Genomic DNA, 15,455 nt, shown 5'->3' on the forward strand with positions numbered 1-15,455 from the left:
AAAACTAAATTGCGATCAATATTGATAAACATCAATTATAGGTCGGAACGGCAATCTTCAGTTTATTTCTGGCAGTATTTTGATCAAATGTTGAAAAAATGCCCTGGATGAAAATAATAGGTTAGATAGGGAATCATTTTTAGTACACGTCGATCCACAGGAATTGCAATCTTTATAAATTGCAATTAAATAACAAACATGAATGACGATACAGTAATGGAGACGGGTTCTGATAGAAGAGGCATCGACGATTCCCCGCCAAATGGTGATCAATTAGGCATAAAAATGCTTAATGTGCTAGAAAGAATGGGTAACGACATGGGAACCTTGGCTGACACCATGACCAATATGTTTAGAAAACAGGATGAGGTTTCTGCAAATACAATGCAGCTACTCTACCAACAAAGTAGAAGTATAGAAGAATTGAACTATACCTTTTTGCAGAACCGGGAGACATTGAAATCCGACATTAAAACACAGGAACTAATACTTCCGGCTACACAGAGGACGATGTTTCTGGTTATTCTATTTGTCCAAAGTATGGATGATCGGATGCAAATAATGAACACCTAGACCCTAAATTAGGTGAAAACAAACCAGTTGACAGTTTCCAGATTGGCCAAGAGAACAGTCACAGACAATCTCCGTTCGATCAAGATAGCAAGCCGACATCGGATTTACAGTTTGGTCGTGGAAACAGTCCCAGACCACCTTCATTTAGTTTAGATGATCAACCAATAGGATATTTACAGTTTGGTCGAGGGAACAGTCCCAGGCCATCATCTCAGAATCTAGACCATGACAGACAGACCGGAAGTTTGCAGTTTGGTCGCGGGAACAGTCCCAGACCAAATGCGAATTCACACACACCAGTGTCATCAACAACAAGGGATACAACAACACAGAATTTAGATGATGAAAGACAGACCGGGAATTTGCAGTTTGGTCGCGGGAACAGTCCCAGACCAAATGCAAATTCACACACACCATTGTCATCAACACCAAGGGATACAACAACACACACCCTTTTAGACCGTTGTTAAGCACTATTGAAAGTTAATGCATAATTGATGAGAAGTTTGTTCACTCAGATTATTTTGATCTGAGCGTCACTGATGAGTCTTATGTAAACGAAACGCGCGTCTGGCGTATTAAATTATAAGCCTGGTACCTTTGATAACTTTTAAACTGTTTAAAAAGGTAAAGGTAAAGGTCAATGATCACAATGTTCTAATCTAATCAAAACTGTACACTATTCGTATGCATGTGCCAAAAACATGTATGTATTAACTATGAATTGTAAGACTAAATATCTACCTATAATTATGAATTCACTGAATAAATTCCCTGGTTATTTAGTGAATAATTCACAGGGATACTTGCCAACTGATGTAAGTCAAAGGAAATAAAGGTATTAGTTTAGAAAGATTTTTTTTTTAAAACTAAATACTTAGAATCTCTATTGTAAAATAACTAAACGAGAAAACAAATATTAACTATACGCGGCAACTCTTTTAATGTCTGGTCGATGTTAGTGTTGCATGTCTTTTTTTTAAATTTTGGTTCATCCATGTTTTGCAGCTTTGAAACTTATGAACATAAATCAGGTTATAACTTTTAGTAGATTTTATACTCATTTATACGAAATGCAGTATGATTTGTATCCATTACCATAAATAGCGGTATATGAAACAGGGGCGTAAATAGGGATATCTGCACGGAAGAATATGTTTCGGAGTTTAGTGTGACGTCCATTTTCTTTGAACTAATACACATTCTTATAAAGGGACCAGCTGATGCCTGCCTCTGAGTGCGGGATTTTCCCGTTGTGTAGAATACCCATTGGTGGCCTTGTGCTGTTTTCTGCTCTTTGGATTGTTAAATCTTTGACACATTTCTTGTTATTTTATCTTTACAGCATCTGAAAAGTATAATCAATAAATCATTAAGTCCTGTAATTTTTTTCAGACTAATCTACGGCGGTAGATTCAGTACGTTAACACAATTTGCCTCCAATCGCGCCAATCCAGTTCTGTTCAGCAAAATTGCTTACAATTGAGTATGATGTTTATGTGGCAGGAAAACACAAATAACTAAACAGTTTAAACACAGACGGAACAATACTGAATTGACCACAATGAATAAGTCTGAAAATTGAGTGAAATAATGAAAACGACTGATTAAATTGAGTTCAAATTTGTTTCACTTTCGGTGTGGTATATGATTATAACCCCCTGGTAGTTTGTGGCTTTTCTAGAACCACTGGTACTGTCTGCTGAGGCATAGTTGCATGAGTATTAATTGCAGCATACTGCCAGCATCATCAACACATATGTCAGACGTCCGAATTCTTTAAGCTCTTCGATTTATCACATCAGCTGTTATTGAGCTTATCCTTCTTTTGCGATAAGTATGTTTAACTCTTCGTGAAAACATGACAGAACTGTTAAATACATGTACATTCGTTTTTTCTTGGATTTCCTAATATGATAGGTTCGTAGGCAGGATAATTTAAGTGTCTGCTTTTTTGTCTTGTTTAGTTTTAAATTTAAGATGATAAAGGCCCTTTTGTGTTCTCTCTTTTTTTTTTTACTTAGTGTCCAGCTCAGTGACATCGATACAGTGGTTGTTTAGAAATAAAAGTACGCTACCGTACTATCTACAGATTTTATCTTTTATTTATATGACTGTGAACAGTCTCCAGGACAAGTTTGCAATTCCGCTGAGTGCAAAAGTTGTCACCTTAATTTTTGGAGTTAAGTCAAAACAAAGTTGATAACTTGGTTGGTATTGGTTCCCTGATATTTGTCCTAAAAAATTTTGGCTCTAGCACCACCGTTGAAAAAGTTATGCCCCTTTTTTCAACAATTTCCTCAGAGGAAAAGTACTTTTCCTCAAGGGAAATCAAATTTCCCTGAAGGAAAAAGATTTTTCCTCAAGGGAAATTGTTTTTTCCTCAAGGGAAAAAGATTTCCCTTAGGGAATTTGCTGCATAATTATTTCCTTCAAAGAAATTCTATTTCCTTAATGGAAATTCTTTTTCCTTTGAGGAAATTTGCAGCTTCAAATTTTCCTTCGAGGAAATTTGCAGCTTTAAATTTTCCTTTGAGGAAATACCTTTTCCTGTGAGGAAATTTGTAGCTTCAAATTTTCCTTGGAGGAAATACTTTTTCCTGTGAGGAAATTTTTGGCAAACACTTTTCCTTGGAGGAATATTCAAGACAACAAATTTCCTCTAAGGAAATCATTGTTCTTCAAATTTCCTCTAGGGAAATTTCTGAACATCAAATTTCCCTTAAGGAAATGTTTTTCCTCTATGGAAATCCCATAACAGTACAAACAGTATTAATATATTTTCTCCTAGACTGAATTATTGATACAAAAGATAATTAAAACTTTATTACTGTAATACAAATTTTCATGGTGAGTATTTAACATACAAAAACAAAAGGCTGACTGTTTAGTATGTTTAAGACAATACAATAATAAGCAAAACGCTATGAATATCATACCATTTGTGATGTTATTAATATTGTGCTCATATTTGAATATTAAATAAAATAAACACTTTTCATGTCAAATTAACTTGTCTTCTGTTTCAGCTGCTGTGAATTCGACCATAACAGTTCAGTGCATAAATAATCCAATCCACAAGACATCTTCCTTCAATTTGTTGAATAAATTTTGGCAACATGTTCTTCAAACATCTTCTTTGTATATTTGATATGATGGAGCCATATACATGAATGGATAAAGCAGGTGTTTATTTCGACAACAAACATGACAAAGATGCTATTATTTTTCTTAATTTCTCCATAATCCATCAGTGAATATGAATGTAGGTTGTTACATTTTACACAATTGTGTTCTTTGATAGTACTCCATTTTGTGTATAGCAATTTTGTATGATTTTTTTCTATTTCTTTTTCCAGAACAACACACAGTTGAGTTCATTTCACATTAGTAATCCAATAAGAACATTATGTAGAAAGGTATTAACAATTAAAATTCCTCTTCAGTATAGACCTGCAGGACCTGTTGATGATCATAAAAACCAAGATATCTGACCTATAAATACACAAACAAAAAAAAAATGTTATAAATTGAGAAAAAAACAGCAATATAAATAATAAAATTGAGAATGGAAATGGGGAATGTGTCAAAGAGACAACAACCCGACCAAATAAAAAAACACAACAGCAGAAGGTCACCAACAGGTCTTCAATGTAGCGAGAAATTCACGCACCCGGAGGCGTCCTTCAGCTGGCCCCTAAACAAATATATACTAGTTTATTTTATCATGTTTTAATGAACATTTTGAGAAACTTTCATTTGATATTCTTACTTGTCATGCTTATGAGTTCTCTTATTTCAGTGCTTTGTGTCCAAGATTTAATATTCTTTGTTTAGTGCCTTGCAGTGATATTTAAAGTTGAGCCACTTGCAATAGTTGTTATAGAATGTTCATATGTTGTGTTAATATTTGAACCACTGTCCTATATTATGGTCAGGTTGAGTGCTCACAGACATGAGGCCTAAATTAATATATTGTTTGTTTCCCTAATCCCTATTCTGACAAGCCAGGTGTGGGTAGGTAGGTAGGTAAATAATTTTATTTTTCCCAAAAGCCTGAATATTATCGGATGATCCGGCAAGCCCTAAAATAAGAAATGAATAAAACAATATTTGGCTTAGTTTTGACCATAAAATTTTATGAGTAGGGCCATTTTTGCAGGTTCGGATCGGGATTGGAGAAACAAACAATATTTTATATTAGGCCTGATTTTTTTTTATTAATTGTTATTGCCTTTGAACATGTTGAACTAAATTGGATTGTTTAAATCTTTATATGTTGAGATCTTTAATGAATGACCTATAAAGGAAGTGTTTTCTCATTATTGAAGGCAGGCCCATGATTGGCCTTTAATTTCTTGCATCCGCTTCATTGAACTCTGGTGGATAAGTCACTCATTTATCATACCATATTTTCTTATTTTTATATGAGTCATCATTCAAAGGCAATTTCTTTTATTACTGTAATTCAGAAATTATCCAAACTTTTTAGTAATGTGAATTATGTGACTGGGTGAGTATCGCAAAATTAAGAAATCATATTTTGATAACAGAAACATATATATAAATATATATATATACTAGAACACACCCGTCAAATCGCGGGTCCGTGACTGAATTAAAGTATATATAACCATGCGTAAGTCTTATTGTAGTATTGGTATTGTCATCAGATAAAGTCATGCCGATTATAATCAAATGAACGGTACCAATTTTCTTGCACCAGATGCGCATTTCGACAATACATGTCTCTACAGTGATGCTCGTGGCCAAAATATTTGAAACCCAAAGCTTATATAAATGATGTAGAGCTATAATCCAAAAGGTCCAAAAAGTATAGCCAAATCTGTGAAAGGAATCAGAGCTTTGCATGAGGGAGATAAGTTCCTTAATTTATAATAATTTCTAATATTTCGTAACAGTAAATTTAAATAACACAAAAAATCCGTATTTTAGTGCCAGTACCGAAGTGCACAGTCTTATCTGCTTTCAAAATCTTTCTGCTTGAACCTGTCGACCTGGAACTTATCAATTATTGGTAATATTAATTATTTGGAATTCAAAAGGTCCTTCAACGGAGTATTTTTTTAATCAACAGCATTGTCCTACATAAGTTATAAAATTAATACAGTTGAACTTTTTGATTCGCTGTTTTACGTCATGCCCGCTAACATATTGAAAACTACGCCTTACAGATTTTTAGTATTCGTATGGTCATCTTAGAAAGTCTTACTAATTAAAATACTACAAAAGGGAACAAATTTACAATGATTGAATTTAGTAGTGTTAACCCTGTGATTATGATCCGTCTAATATATTATGTAGCATCCTAAATATTACGTTTGGTGGTGCGCCTGTCAGATGCGGAACGTACAGATAAGGTAATAGGTAACAGGTGAATATATATTATAATATTGGTATCGGTATCGGATTCGACCCGGAACTTGATAATTATTGGCAATATTAATTATGTGGAAAACAAAAGGGTCTGGAGTGGTGTAATTTTTAATCAATACTATTGTCCGATATTGGTTATATATAAAGTTGAATTCTTGAATTTGTCGTTTTTACGTGATGACGGCTGACAAATTGGACCTCGTAATTTTAGTATTATAGATAAGAAAATTATTAAAAGATAATAACGGTTTCAATGCATCACTTTTTTACTAGTACTTTCACTGCTTCCGCAGATCTTCAGGTAATGTGACTTGTATATAAATAAAACAAACTTGTATATAAATAAAACGATTGTTTTATTTATATACAAGTCACATTACCTAAAGATCTGCGGAAGCAGTGAAAGTACTAGTAAAAAAGTGATGCATTGAAACCGTTATTATCTTTTAATAATTTTTTCTTATATATATATATATATATATCATGTAACTATATAGATCTTTATGCAGATTTTTTTTGTAATCCAATAAGTTGTCCATTCCCTGAAAAATCTGAATTTACAGTATATAGAAGTGGTCTTACCATTTAGGCCTTGTTATATTCTGTTTATCTTGTTTTGCGCTCATTTCTATTGTAACTGTTTATATTTTTCATTATTTTTCTATATTTCTTGTCCTATAAAACATAAAAAGGGTAAAAACTATTATTAAACATCAGTTTGTGTTTTTCTTTATATGCAGTTATATTTAAAAAGAATGGAATATTTGTGCTATTGTATTTCACAAACTTTTTGTCAGTCTTGACTTTCAAAGACTTTCACCCTGGTCAATAGTTTAAAAAACAAACATTCCCATACTTTTTCTTTGTGTTCATACTAATTTTTCATAAATTTGACAAAAAAGACATGGTGATTCAACTATTCTTCTATATTTTGTTTCGCTTGACTACGTTAAACTCTGAAATATTGTTAACAGTATAATCTGTATGTGTCTCACTCGTCAAAATTTCAAATTAATATATAAATAACCAATAAAATTGCTGTGCATGGCTCAGCTTGATACAAACGTACAGGTTGAACCCAGACAATTGGGGCAAGTATGGACACAACATTCAAGCTTGATACAACTCTGAATTTTAAATTTTTATTGTGATTCAATAGTTGATGCATCATAGGTTTCTGACACAGAATGAATGTGGTCCAAGTACTTAAAAAAAATTAAATTGACAACCTCTAAAATGGCCCAATATTCAAAATCTCAATACATGGTTAAATGCAGCATATCAACATGATCAAAGAACTCCAATAATTCATTTTTTGATGAAATCAAATAAAGTTAAATTTTGGACCCTTTAGAACTCAATGTGGACCAATTTGATAACGGCCAAAATATAAAAAATCTTAACGAATGGTTAGATTCAGCATATCATAGAGCCCCATATAATCAATTTTTGTTGAAATCAAACAAAGTAAAATTTTGGACCCTGATTTGGACCAACTTGAAATTTGGGCCCATAATAGAAAAATCTAAGTAAATATTCAGATTCAGCATATTAATCTGAACACCAAGAATTTAAATATTGTTAAAATCAAAATAAGTTTAATTTTGGACCCTTTGGACCTTAAGGTAGACCAATTTAAACAGGACCAAAAAACTAGGAATCTAAATACACAGTTAGATTTGGCATATCAAAGAACTCCAATAAATCAATTTTCTATAAAATCAAACAAAGTTTAATATTGGCCCCTTTTGGCCCCTAATTCATGTAATTCCTAAACTCTGAACAAAAACTCTGGTCACCAACCTTGTGTTTGAATTTCACAGATTTCTATTAACTTGTACTAAAGTAATTAAGCGGAAACTAAATGTCCTGGGACAACGACCACTACATGATAAAATTGAGAATGGAAAAAGGGAACGTGTCAAAGAGACAACAACCTGACCATAGATTTGAGGGTTGGAATCCTTTTCTTTTACCGACCAATGCATTTGAATGGGAGATATAGTTGGAACCCCTCTTTACTCAGGGTTGGGACCCCCCTTTGAAAATGGCTGGATCCACCCCTGAGAAGCATTAAAGAAAAATCTCTAAGCTTTAACTCAAAATAAGGATCATTTTATTTTTAAAGGGCAGGCACGGATCCAGAGGGGGGTTCAAGGGATTGGAACCCCCCTTTTTTTGGATTATCAATGCAGTTGAATGGGGACATGCAATTGGACCCCCCCCCTTCTTTTTTTGTCCTGGGTTAGAATCCCACCCCCACCCCTTTTTAAAATGACTGGATCCGCCCCTTAAGGGTCTATAATTAAGTTTGACAACATCAGACATACTACTTTATCAAAAATAAATGCCACATTTCATCCAATTTAATTTCATCCCTTACTTGCTATTTCATCCACAATATTTAAAGAAATATAAATTTGGGAGTAGTATGATTTTAATTTGCAAGTTATTAACTATCCAAACTAGAGACCTAATCATGCTAATAGAGTAGATATACTTGACTAATTTAAATCAAACTTGGGGTGACTGGGAACACAGATTTAAGGGAATAGCTGACAGTTTACCTACAATGACATAGTTTTATAGCAATAGCATACATTAATAAAGACTACATGGTCACTCTTATGTTTAAATTTTGGGTGTTCATTTTTTAATGTTTAAAGCTAACAATTTCAACTACATACAAGTAGCAAGATTTGATCCTACATTATTTAAATATTGAAAAAAATAGCTTTTTAAATTTGGATTTATACATAATTGTGTATGTCACATGGATGTATTTTAATGTAAAGCATCTGAAAAATCATTAGCCGTCTCATATTAATTTCAGTTCTTCAAAAGGCAAACTTATATGAGCTTATGCTGAAAATAGAGATTTCTTATTAAGGAGAAATCCCTGCCCCCCTTTTTGTGTGAAAAATTTGTTGATTATATAGAGAATCACAGAAACATGACTGAGGCAAGCATCCTCCATCTGTCACACAAAATAAATGATACCAAATGTTCATATGAATATGTTTTTAGCCAGTGTAGGTGTTAGTCAGTCAGGAGGCAACCATTTGATTTGTAGGGTGAAAAATGTGATTGATCTTGCTTGGTAAACTTGTGCTATAAATAAAAATTACCAATCCATTAAAAAATCCGTGAGCCCAATCTCATCCAGTGAAATAGATTATTGTCTGTTTTCGAAGTTATATGGAAGTAAGTTAGTAGTCCAGATAATTAGGACGCATTGCAAGGCATTTTTTCTTAGGAGAAGTGTAGAATAGGGGAATGGAACCAATAAATTGATCGGATCCGAAATGTTCTTCCCAGTAAAGGAGCACCGATTATTTTGTAGGTAATTATTATTAGTGTCGGTGGTCTCACAAGTAAATCAGAGTGAATATTGCATGCACATTAAAATAAGCAGAAAAGAGACAATTATCAACTTCTGTTTTATTCATTTTCTCGCAGTTATTTACGGTATATCAGCTTCCATAGGAAGATGTGGTGTATGTATATATAACCCAAAACAGGTGTTCGGTTCTAGTATATATAGTGGCTATAGTATATGACTTTTAAATAACAATTATCAATTATATCTGTATTCTGTGGCGGGTCGAAGGGGATGGAATCCGGGGTTGGACTCCCCTAGCTTTTTGTGAGCAATCATTGCATAAATGATAATCTCGGGAATCCTCTCAAGTTCCTATATACAAGGTGATAGGACGTTCTGTTGGAATAGGTTACCTGTGCATCAGCTAGCTAGGAAAAGTTTTAATATAGGAACCTTAAAAATATGTGAAGAGGTCGGGAAAAACTCTCTTTTGACACTTAGGTATTGCACTGTTGCATTACACACCAATCAAAACGCAAACAATATGGGAAAAGATAACATTTTAACCTACACAATATATGAATAAGGTATACACTTTTGAAATCTAAATTATATGAAAAGGGTGGGGTAACAGAAACCCAGCGGCAATGACACCCCTTATTTAATGGAGACATGTAGTTGGAACCCCCTTTATCATGGCTAGATCCGCCCATGATTTTACATGTAAATCAAGCCCGGATATTTGTTGGCATAACGGTAATCACGAAAAAGGGGGGGGGGCTAATTAAAAGCACGAGGAATTATAAATATACAATTCAACAGGGGTAGAGTGCATGGAGGAATGGGAATTAAAATTGTCTCTTCACGATGATCGAAAAAAGTATCTTGCACTTTATTTTCATCATCTTGTCTGAAACACTCTGAATAATGAGCTTCAAGGCGAAAACAAGGCATGTGAAATACCAGGAACATATATATTATGTTAGATATACTGTTCCCAGGAAATACTAATAACATACACTTCTTTTTTTATACGTTGTATGGACAAACCCATAAATCCCTCAAAAAAAATGCTAGATTCATGTTATATCAAATAAATTACAGCGCGGAAAGGTAACTTTAATTTAATATCAAACCTAAATTTTTGTAAATTTTTCAATAAATTTAAAAATCTTAATTAGGCATGCGTGAGTTCCATTTCATGAAACCTACACAGATTTCTATAAAACAAATAAAAAATTATAAAAAAAAAGTAAAAACACAAAAATACCGAACTCCGAGGAAAATTCAAAAAGGAAAATCAAAAATCAAAAGGCAAAATCAAAAGTCCAAACACATCAAACGAATGGGTAACAACTGTCATATTCCTGACTTGGTACAGGCATTTTCTAATGTAGAAAATGGTGGATTGAACCTGGTTTTATAGCTAGCTAAACCTCTCACTTATATGACAGTCGCATCAAATTCCATTAAATTGTCAACGATGCATGAACAAAACAAACATACTCAAAGAGTAAAAATGTCAAAATTAGGGGTACAACAGTCAATATTGTGTTATCATCTTAATATCTCTACATAAACAACAAATGTAACAAAGAAGCACAAAAAGGCATACATTAATTTAACATTCTCATTTTGCTTTTCTTATACGGCTGAATTTATCTATGTAAAGTCTACCCATAATGATAGAAGGTTTCATTACTGGTTTAAAAATGCGCGTATGAAATTCGCACAGGTAGACATAAAAATAATTTTGTCGTATAACGGCATACATAAATGAAGACTTACGTAAAGTTTATATAACAAAAACAGACTTAACAGTAAAAGTAATAATAATAAATAAAATAATGGTGTGCTTTAAAGTATGACGGGATACATAAGTACAGTTTCACGTCAAATACGCTGAATTTATCTATGTAAAGTCTACCCATAAATGATAGAAGGTTTTCATTACTGGTGTAAAATAGCGCGTTTGAAATTCGCACAGGTAGACATAAAAATAATTTTGTCGTATGTCGGCATACATAAATACAGACTCACGTAAAGTAGATATACCAAAAACCAGACTTAACAGTAAAAGTAGTAATAATAAATAAAATAATGGTGTGGTTCAAAGTATGACGGGATACATAAGTACAGTTTCACGTCAAATGTATATCATGAAAAACAGACTAAACAGAAAAAGTAGTATTATTGAATAAAATAGTTTTGTCATTCATAGTATTCAAGATCCTTAAGTAAAAGTAATATCAATCAATGAAATAATTTTGCCGTTCAAAGTATGTGGTTTTACATAACCACTGAGTCACTTCAAATGATTATCTAAAAAAGACTTATAAAAGAATTTTATAATACGTAATTAAGATGATAACAAACGTCAGTACGCAAAATCTACCCTTCAAGACCATCTTGTATTATTTGTGAAGTTGATACGGAATATTTATCAACAAGTTCTGGGTATCTTCCGATGAACTTTTTTAGAAAAAGGACGAGACGTTCTTTGACATACCCCTGGTTCATCAACTTTCTGCTCAGACACTGGTGACGTTTTACAAAGTCTGAATAGGAGCTGCAAGCTCTTGAATACCTAATAAGTTGGGAAATGTATATTCCATATGCAGGTGAAGTTGGTATATTACTACTAAGGTGGGGGAAATTGATAATTTCAAAATTAAAATCGTCTCGTTTGTCATAGATTCTGGTACTGAGATGACTGTGTATGTCAAATTCGAGGTAGTTCTGGTGGGTATATTAATGGAATCCAATCAGAAAAGTTCGGATTGTTAATGGAAAGAACATCATCAATATATCTGAAAGTGAAATTAAACAACCTGGCTTCTTTGATCTTCTTGTTTTTGACAAGTGTCTGAAGGAACTCCGATTCATATGAAAATAAGAAGAGGTCAGCAAGGAGAGGCGCACAGTTCGTTCCCATAGGAATGCCGACAATTTGTTGAAAAAGTCTACCTCCAAATTCAACAAATATGTTGTCAATAAGAAATTCCAGCATACTGATCACTTGTTCCTCTGTGTAGTATGTTTTACTCTTTTGTTCCTTTTTAACAAAATATGCCTTATGGTATCCCAAAGTGATAAATTTATAGCGTATGCTACCATTTTTATGATGAAAAGCATTGTGGATTATTTCTTTTAGACGGTTTTTCAATTTCACATGGGGAATGGTTGTATACAAGGTTGAAAAATCAAAAGTTTTAATAGAACTAATTTCAGAAAAAGACCGAGATTTAAAATTATCAAGAAGTTCTTTAGAGTTTTTCAGAATCCACATATGGTTAATACCACTACGTGAGTAAACAGTTTCACAGTATATCTGAAGACCCTCTTTAACTGCGGACAGAATTTTAGTCAGTCTAATGGACAATTCTTTAGTAGAACAAGCAGATGAGCCGGCAATGTACCGTTGTTTGTACGGAATTTTGTGAAGTTTAGGTATCCAATACAAACAAGGTAAGTCCTCCGATTTGTTGTTCAATGCAATGTTCATAGAAGCCATGAAGGACTTATGATTCGCCAAAATCTCATCCTTGTCAAATGATATGTTTTTGTATGTGGGATTACCTGAGTGTTCATTTATTACTAATTCTTTTATAAGACACTCGTAGTAATACGATTTACATACAAAGACAATATTATTTGAAGCTTTGTCCGCAGGAACAACAACATACTTATCTTGAAGAGATGATAGACATTTCACAGCCTCTTTGTCACTGAAAATGGACTTAGGTCGATCATTCACACAGTTTTTCAACTTATGAATGCGACGTTTTATCAGAGACCTGATTGTTTTTACCCATTCTGACAAAGTGTCCAGTTGAACTTCTTCTCGCTTAGCCCATGCTCTGGCGTAGTTCTCAATGGAATCCATAATTCTTTTGAAGTTATGGTTCCAATTGATGTGTTGGGGTTCTCTAAACTTAGGACCACGAGAAATCACCTTTCGGAGATTTTCATGTTGAATTATGTTTAGATCCCCAGTAATAACATGGCCAGAGGGGCTGTAATTGTAAGGCGAGTTGGAACAATCACATGTCAAAGGTTTTTTTAGGTATTGTTCTAAATCAAGGTCATGTAATGCTTGTTTATAATTAAATATTTTGGGTGCAATGGTTTTGGTGTAACTGTAGGATACAATAGGAACAGACTGATTTTGAAAATAAATAGGAATTTTAGATGTTACCTCCTTGTTATGTAGAACGTTGCTGATGTTGATTGCATCAATTCCTCTATTGTTAAAGTGAACAGGAAGGAATTTCCTCTTTTCCTCATGTAAAGGTTCCGATCTTACTGGTTTAAAGAGACGGAAAAGAGCTACATCACAAATTATACTGACAGTTTTTCAATTCTTTCCTGCATAGATTAAAAAAATAATCTTTATACGAGTTTGGTTGAATTATTTCACTACATAATAATGATAAATCCTTTAGTTCTTAAATTTTTAATTAAAATGAATTGATCATTTTGTTATCTAACGACTTTTTAAATAGAAGTGACATGGTCAGTAACCTAATTAGTTGCATGGCTGATTACCATCTTACAGGTGACCCAGTAATTTTCCATATGACAGTGGCGTGTGCCCTTGGGGTTATATCGGGGTGTGTATAACTGATTTTCTGGGGAACATCCTGTCCACGTAAGGACCTGCTGGAATGATACAACTGTCACAAAGGATATGGCATATAGAAATAGACTTTGTAAAAGGAGAAGGTCCGGTAAGACACCTTTTTGGCCCCAAAATATGGCAGTTTTACAAAATTGTTAAAAGTAAACTTTTAGTTATTTTTTGGACAGTAGAATGCTTCTGCTACATAAATATGGGCTGTTTTTGACAATACATGGCACATATATCGGGTACTAGCACCATAAAGTCATGCTAAATGTCAAGAACCATCTGAAAATGACATTTTCCGGCATATTTGGTGGATTTTTCATATTTGAGCTTGAATCGGATCGTTTTTAATGACAAAATCAGAGAAAATCTTCCACATACACTAATAGAATCAAATAAAATAGACACTTAAGTGTTTCAAAAGTGGTCAAAATCTTTCGTCAGATGAACCTGAAATTTGAGGCCAAATCGGTCCTTACCGGACCTTCTCCTTTCATAATTTTAAATTATATCTTTTCTATAATGTTTTCTCGACACGTGCCTCAAAAAGTTGATTGTCACCTTTAGTATAATCGGTAGAAATTCATGTTCGCTCAACCTTGAACCGTGAATAATCTGCTAGTATACTGATTAAACATGTGGTATTTCAAATTGTTCTCTATTTTTTTTTCATTTGTTTGTTTCTGTCGTATTTATTCTGTCTGCTATATTTTTTACTTCTAAAGTAATATTAGCATATTTTCAACTCTTTTCAGTTTGGGAATTTTTCATCCTTTTAATTTTAAAAAGACAAATAATTGTGAACACTTCACGGAAAAGTGAGGATTGATATTTGGTTGCTTAACGTCCAGTTGCCAATACTTCATTCATTTTTCTAATGTCAGGAACTATGCCATTTATCAATATTTCGATTTGAGCGTCACTGATGAGTCTTGTGTAGACGAAACGCGCGCCTGGCGTACTAAATTATAATCCTGGTACTTTTGATAACTATCACAGCAATGTTTTTAAACATGTTTAGGAAAGGAACATATTTCTGATTCGATGTTTATATACAAATTATAAATATGTATAGGTCGATGTTTAGTCCCTTCGATGTATTAGACTGTAAATATGACCAATTTATTTCTGACATCTTCTTCATTTTTAACTTTTGTGGATAGGTGTTTCATTGACAGCCATACCACATCTCCTTTCGCTTATTTTTGTTGTATATATTTATTCCATTATTTTTATTTGATATGCCGAAAATAAGAATACGAAGTTATTTATTAAATGCTGTAAATAAGCGAAGTAAAACAACCGTTAATAATTATGTATATGAGCATTTATTTATATCTATTTATAAAATATTTTAAATACAAGCAGACGCTCCGTGTTGAAGGCCGTACTTTAACCTATAATGGTTTACTTTTTAAATTGTTATTTGGATGGAGAGTTGTCTCATTGGCACTCAAACCACATCTTCCTATATCTATATACCATTTGTGACACCAATTTCATTTATTTCCAAATCTTAAAATCATACATTTCCGT

At 33.1% G+C, this 15,455-nt stretch overlaps 1 long non-coding RNA gene across 1 annotated transcript; it reads right to left on the minus strand.

Annotated features, from left to right (window-relative positions):
• Positions 1-3,977: 3,977 nt before the first annotated feature.
• On the minus strand, positions 3,978-9,271 carry LOC134683480 (uncharacterized). The gene is made up of 3 exons (XR_010101035.1): positions 9,099-9,271; positions 6,553-6,645; positions 3,978-4,068 (listed from the first exon to the last, which is right to left on the minus strand). It is a non-coding gene; the product is annotated as an uncharacterized LOC134683480 (long non-coding RNA).
• Between the last annotated feature and the right edge of the window lie 6,184 nt (positions 9,272-15,455).

Source organism: Mytilus trossulus, chromosome 9 (genome assembly GCF_036588685.1).
Source record: "Mytilus trossulus isolate FHL-02 chromosome 9, PNRI_Mtr1.1.1.hap1, whole genome shotgun sequence".
Taxonomy (NCBI): Eukaryota; Metazoa; Mollusca; class Bivalvia; order Mytilida; family Mytilidae; genus Mytilus; species Mytilus trossulus.